Below are 7,392 nucleotides of genomic sequence, written 5' to 3'. Positions count from 1 at the left end.
CTTTAGCATTAAAACAAAAAAGAAGAGAACTATAGCGCCTTAACCCACACTGCGCATGCGCGAAGCCGGATGACTCAGCCATTAAACTAGTAAAAGAGCACTAATTAGCCAGTGAAGCTACATGTCGTTCTGCCACGTCCACTTATAAAAGTAAATCATGCAGTATTCTCAGACTGGGCAGTTATTGACAGAGTGAATTCATCGTTTTAAATAGAATCAAAAATAACATCGACCTATTTGCTAATCTCATTTCGATTAGCTTGCTCATTAATTACACTGCGCATGCGTGGACTGGACTGCCTCCTCAAAAGCTAGCACCGCTAGCATTTTTGTATAATATTAACATTAACATTGAACCAGAGGACTGAATAAAAAAAGTTATAAAATGTTATTTCTCACTTCTTCTCGTCTTGTCACAGAACCGAATAAACTCACTTTGGTTTGGGTCCAAACGGGCCAGAACTAACACTAGCATTAACACTGCTTTCTGCTCTTCACTTCGACTTCTCGCGCTCGCGGTGACGTCACCAACGTAACGGACGTTGACGTAAATTTGAATCTTTGAGGAGAAAATAAAATAAAATAAACCCAAATATTATTTCATAAAAAGCTTCATTATTCTCTTCTTCTTAAACACGATAGATGATAAGATATACAAATACATAAAAAAAAACAGCTTTATCATTATTTTAAATCAAATCCACTTTAAAAGTGCTCCTTTCTAATTACATTTTAATTAAAAATATACTTCATCTTACTCTTGTTTAATTTAATTTTTTAAAATTAATATTTAATTAATCAATGATTATAGACAAGTTGAGGTTTCACGTTCTTTGTGCTTTATTATCATAAATATACACTTTGTTTAAACTTTTGAGTTTGGACACAAAATGTAAACATTCCTCATGAATCCAGAACATTCATTTGTTTATTATTTAGAAAGTAATAATTAAACAGCTGAATAAAATGATCAGATTAATCACTTGCAACATTTAGGATATGAATTTCTTGTATTGAGAGAGGTTTTTAATTATACACAGATATAAATAGATTTTATTTATTTGTAGTTTTCATATTTGACTCAGAACATTACACTACATTTATTTAATCAACTATTTATCAAGTTGTTTTTAAAAAAAATATTTATCTGAATGATTACCATGTAGTCTAGGCTCTCAGTTACACTGTGGTCTCAGGAGTAGAGGAGGTTGATTTTGGTTCCCTGGACAGCGACGCGACTCCGGCCTGCAATCTCACCTGCTGTTTCCAGAGCTCCAGCAATCATTAACCATCAGGGAAACATGACTGCAGAGATGAAGAACAGAACACACACACGCCTTCATTTATACTAAATAATTAAGCTACATGAAAAAAAAATACATGGTACAACCCAAAGTCACATTCTTCTGTTATCATTCCATATCTTCCATGTGTCAGTCCAGAATTTCACCTTTTTGTGATTTTTCACAGAAATTAACACAAAATCAAGAAACTCCACAATATTCAGAGGAGCTTCCACTTTTTCAAAGTTACTGCAGATTTGGGCCAAAACGTGTCATGGCACGTCATCACCACAACAGGCCTTCAGCACAGGTTACTCTACTTCCTGAACAAGTGCAGACCCGGATACAAGTTACGTTCACATTCATGGGACAATTCACATTCACAGTTCCAGTGTAACCGAACTCGACCACCTTCTACAGGTAGTCTCGGGTTCGGTACCGCAGTGCACTTCCCAGTCCACATTACGACGGTCACCTTACCAACTTTTCATGCAAACTGCTCTGTTTTGGACTAAACTTCCAGTGTGGAAGCCCACTAGAACAGCTACACTGCGGAATTTTTCTGTCTAAAAATTAACAAATTTCAGGTTTTGTAGCTCTTCTTTGATAAATGACAAGATGGTAATATCATAAACATATATAAGTAACATATTGTCACTACATGATGCGGAAATACTAGTTCATGCATTCGTCACCTCTAGATTAGATTACTGTAATGTCTTACTGTCTGGATGTCCCAGTAGGAAAGAATCGGAGAGGGGAAAATCTTAGCGGTGAGACCGAAGCAACTAAAAGAATATGAGGTGACACTTGAAAGAGAGGAGGAAATAGAAAGCCTAATGGACGGACTGATAATTAAAGGCATAAACTGCGAAGTGAAAAGACTACACAACAGGGATTATGTCGTCTCCTTCATGCATCTGCCGGTTTATTTGGATGATGAGGTCATTGTTCAAAAGCTGGGGGGATGGGGAGTAACCCCCGTGTCAAAAATAAAAAGGAGAATGTATCCGGGCACAAACATCGAGGACGGGACCAGATTTGTCAAAACAAGGTTCCCGAGAGAGGTGACGTCCTTTCCGTATAGCACGAAGATGGAAACGGCAGAAGGACCGCAGTACTTCCGGGTGATGCACAGTCACCAGGTGAAAACTCGTCGTCTGTGCATGAGCCCGGATCATGTGGTGAAGGACTGCCCTAATTTAAAGTGCTATAAATGCGAGGAGAGGGGGCACTTTGCAAGAGACTGCAACACGGTGAAGTGCCCGGATTGCAGAAAGTATTTAAACAAGTGTGAATGCTGGATGGAGAGCGAGGAGGGAGGAGAAGAGGAGCAGATGAACGGGCAGAGGCATGGAGGAGACGGCGAGAAGGAACAAGGAGAGGAAACCAGAGGAACACAGGTCAGAGACAGCAGAAAACACAGAAAATGGAGAACAGATGGATGAATGCGACAAACAGAATGTGCAAATAGAAAGAGAGTGAGAAAGCTGGACTCAAATAGAAATGACTGAAACTTTGGAAAGTGCATTGGACATAAAGAAGAAAAGAGTAATGAACAATGTGCTGAAAATGAAAGTGAAGAGGGGGAAGAAATGGAGGATAAAATACTGAAAACTATGAAAAGAAGACGATCGATAAAGGTTATGCCAAGCTTTGAAGCTGCCAGAAAAAAAGTGATTAAAAAAGATGTGCTTAAACATGAAAACAGATATGAGTGTCTAAAGGACTTGGAGGGGATAGACTGATAAGATGAGTCTGATGTACGTCTTCCTTTGTTGTATGGTTTTAAGAATTGTTACATTTAATGCAAGAGGACTTTTAAATGTAAACAAATTTGAAAAAGTGAAAGAAATGTGTAAAGGGGAAGATGTGATGTACTACAAGAAACTAACTGGAGGAATGGGTATATACGTCAAATAAGGAAAAAATGGAATGGGGAAATATTTTATAACAATGGCGATGATAAGTTTGGCAGAGGAGTAGCAATACTGATAAAAGATAATAGAGACATAAAATGTAAAATAATGTATAAGGACACATTTGGGAAATGTATGGCGGTAGAGATGGAATATGAAGAGAGGAAAGTGGTGGTGGTCAACGTACATGCACCAACAGGGGAGCAGGAGAAGAGAGAGTATTTTAAGTTCTTAAGGGAGTTTTTAAAGAAGCACAATCAAGTTATTATAATGGGGGATTTTAATACAGTGTTTAGTAAATTGGATATGGCTGAAGGAATGGTTTTTAAAACTGACACTGGGAGAAAAGAGCTAAAATCAGTGATGGACGAAAATAACATGATTGACATATGGAGAGAAAGGAATGAAAAGAAAAAAGAATACTCAAGGAGGCAGATAGTCAGGAATTTTATGTGCAAAACAAGAATTGACTTTGTTTTATGTACAAGGAACATAGAAGGTTTTATAGAAGGGATGAGGTATAAGGAAACAAGCCTAAGTGATCATAAGCCACTTTTTATGCAAATAGACTGGAGTACAGTGAAAAGAGGGCCAGGGGTATGGGTCTTAAACACAGCGGTTTTAAAGAATGAAGAATATGTTGTAAAGATAAAAGATTTCATTGAAAACGAAAAAGAAAATGGAATGTATGTGGAAGATAAAAGAATATGGTGGGAAAATGTGTAGTATGCAGTGAAAAAATCTACAATAAAATATTGCAGACAAATGCAGAAAAGCAAAAGAATAAGGAAAGAGAAATAAGGGAACGATGGTAAAAATAATTAAATGAAAAAGAAAGAGATATACAAAAATTAAAAGTAATAGAGGAAGAATTGAAAGAAATGGAAGAAAATAAATATCAAGGGGCGAGGTTGTGAAGTAAAGCAAAGTATATGGTGGAAGGAGAAAAGTGCACAAAATTATTTTTTGATCTGGAAAGGAGAAAAGGGAAAGCTGAAACAATAAAAGGAATAAAAAGAGAAAATGGAGAGGTAGTAGAAAAAATGAGTAAATTCTGAAAGAAATAAAAGCATATTATGAAAAGCTATTTAATTCAGAGGGAGTAAAAGAAGATGAAAAAGCATTTTTATTGAAGCAAATAAAAACAAAAGTAAGGGAGGAAGATAAAAAAAGAATGTGATCAGGACATAAGAGAGGAAGAGATTGAAAAAGCTATAACCAAATTAAATAGAAACAAAAGTCCAGGGATAGATGGTTTGGGGAGCGAGTTTTATATTGTTTTTAAGGATTTTTTAACTAGCACCATGAAAGAAGTGTTTGATGAGGTTTTTAAGAAAGGAGAGATGAGCCAAAGAATGGGAATGGGGTTGATCAAGTTGGTATATAAAAGAAAAGGAGAAAGGGTAGACTGAACTAACTACAGACCGATTACAATGCTCAACACTGATTTAAAGATTTTAGCAAAAATTTTAGCCAACAGATTAAAAGAAGTAATGCCAAGCATAATTAAAACAAATCAAGTGTACAGGGTAAAAGGAAAAGACATAGCAGACACAACGTTAAGCATACAAGATATGATCAGATACATGAAAATGAAAAACAAAGAAGGCTATGTAATTAGTTTAGATTTTGAAAAAGCTTTTGACAGGGTAGAACATGATTATTTATTTGGAATTTTAAAAGGTTTTGGTTTTGGAAAGAATTTTATTGAATGGATTAAAATTTTATACAGAGGCGCAATAACGAGAATAAAATGCAATGGGTTTTTAACACAGTGTTTTAAAATCCAAAGGTCTATAAGACAAGGATGTCCATTATCAGCTCTTTTATATTCACTCATATCAGAACCACTAGGGCTAGCCATACAACAAGAAGGAGCAATAAAAGGAATAGGTGTTGAAGGAAATAAAGAAAAGGATAAAATATTTCAATGCGGATGATACTGCAGTGATAGTAAAAGAAATGGAGAGTGTTAAAAAGGTCATGGAAATCGTACAGATGTTCTATAAGGGCTCAGGAGGTAAGGTAAATTTAGAAAAAACAGTGTATATGAGATTTGCAGGGGTCACAGTTTTAACAGATTATTTTACTTTCAAAGAAACAAAAGAAATAAAGATCTTAGGTGTTTTAATTGGGAAGGATGAAAAGAAAGCAAGGGAAACCATGTGGGAAGGCATATTAGGAGGTATTGAAAAAAAAACTGACTTTTTGGAAACTGAGGACTCTTAATTTAAAAGGGAAGGTTTTAATCTTAAATGTGTTGATGGTTTCCAAGTTATGGTATACTTTATATGTGTCATCTATGCCGTTGTGGGCAGAACGAAGGCTGAAGAAATGTCTTTTTAGACTTTTTATGGGACAGAAAGCCACCAAGAATCGCGTACAATACTTTAACCGTGGTATAAGTATAGGTATAAGTGTTATTCATTTTTTTAAAGGATTGACTGTGTTTTAAACTGATATTACAATGGATGTAAATAATAAATGTTTGTAAAGTTAGGATTTATTGTTAAAAAATAATGTACATTCTGATGTATTTTAATGGGAAAAAAATATTTATGCTGTAATGTTTTTAATTAAAAAAACAAAAAACAAAAAAAAAAAACAAAGCCTGATCTCATCTGACCTCGGAAGCAAAGCAGAGTTGGGCCTGGTTAGTACTTGGTTGGGAGACTGACTGGGAATACTAGGTGCTGTAAACTTTTTATTTGGATCAGTGTTTTCATGACCTCTGCACAACATCCTCTTTTGGGATTAAGATTGGATACAGGTTTGAAGGGGACCCAATCAATCAATCAATCAGTCAGTCAGTCAGTCAGTCAGTCAGACAGTCAATCAATCAGTCAGTCAGTCAGTCAGTCAGTCCTTTGATTACACTATTTAAATAGGCCCCATTTGGGGTCAGCTTTCGCTTACAGCCATACCACTCTGACAAAGCCTGATCTCATCTGACCTTGGAAGCAAAGCAGAGTTGGGCCTGGTTAGTACTTGGTTGGGAGACTGACTGGGAGTACTAGGAGTTGTAAGCTTTTTATTTGGATCAGTGTTTTCATGACCTCTGCACAACATCCTCTTTTGGGATTAAGATTGGATACAGGTTTGAAGGGGACCCAATCAATCAGTCAGTCAGTCAGTCAGTCATTCAGTCTTTTGATTACACTATTTAAATAGGCCCCATTTGGGGTCAGCTTTCGCTTACGGCCATACCAATCTGACAAACCCTGATCTCATCTGACCTCGGAAGCAAAGCAGAGTTGGGCCTGGTTAGTACATGTTTGGGAGACTGACTGGGAATACTAAGTGCTGTAAACTTTTTATTTGGATGAGTGTTTTCATGACCTCTGCGCAACATCCTCTTTTGGGATTAAGATTGGATACAGGTTTGAAGGGGACCCAATCAATCAGTCAGTCAGTCAGTCAGTCTTTTGATTATACTATTTAAATAGGCCCCATTTAGGGTCAGCTTTCGCTTACGGCCATACCACTCTGACGGCGGTAGTGAGTAGCACCTGTGTAGTAGTGAGTTGGCTGCAGTTGGTGAGAGAGGCTCACCGAAATCTTTGGTCTTATTTGTTTGTGGTTAAATACCTAATTATTTTCATTAGTGTTTTTTTTTTGTTTGTTTGTTTGTTCCTCCCGGCAGCGCAGGCTGTTTGGGAGGAGCTTTCCGAGCTTAGTTTGCGTCTTTTCTTTGTTTGTTTGTTTGTTTTCTTTGTGTGTGTAAAATGGATGGCTTAAAGACAACGGATACGGCAATGGCGGACGAAATACGGCGTGGAAAAGAACTCGGAATGGAACAACGACCAAGAGATGATGACGGAAAAGGGAAGCTGGAAAAAAAGGAAGGCGGGAAGAGAATTTATATGAAGGAGGCAACCGTGACGGTGGATCTGGGGAATGTGGAGGAAGCCAGAGCGGCGGACATCATAAAAGCGGTGGCGGAGAAAATCGGGGAAGGAAGAATCCTGGCGGTGAGACCGAAACAGAGGAAAGAATATGAGGTGATGCTCGAGAAAGAGGAAGACACGGAAAGCCTGTGCGACGGCCTGACAATCAGAGGCATAAAATGTGAAGTCACGCGGCTACACAATAGAGACTTTGTGGTGTCCTTCATGCACCTACCTGTTTACCTGGACGATGAAGTCATCATCCAAAAGCTGACGGGATGGGGAGTAACACCCATATCAAAA

At 37.4% G+C, this 7,392-nt stretch overlaps 2 pseudogenes; both read left to right on the top strand.

Annotated features, from left to right (window-relative positions):
* Positions 1 to 6,112: 6,112 nt before the first annotated feature.
* LOC124627405 (uncharacterized) lies at positions 6,113 to 6,231 on the top strand (annotated as a pseudogene).
* A 164-nt stretch (positions 6,232 to 6,395) lies between these two features.
* Positions 6,396 to 6,514, top strand: LOC124627404 (uncharacterized; annotated as a pseudogene).
* Positions 6,515 to 7,392: the final 878 nt, after the last annotated feature.

Source organism: Ictalurus punctatus, unplaced genomic scaffold (assembly GCF_001660625.3).
Source record: "Ictalurus punctatus breed USDA103 unplaced genomic scaffold, Coco_2.0 Super-Scaffold_100, whole genome shotgun sequence".
Taxonomy (NCBI): Eukaryota; Metazoa; Chordata; class Actinopteri; order Siluriformes; family Ictaluridae; genus Ictalurus; species Ictalurus punctatus.
This window is presented reverse-complemented; position numbering and strand designations above follow the sequence as displayed.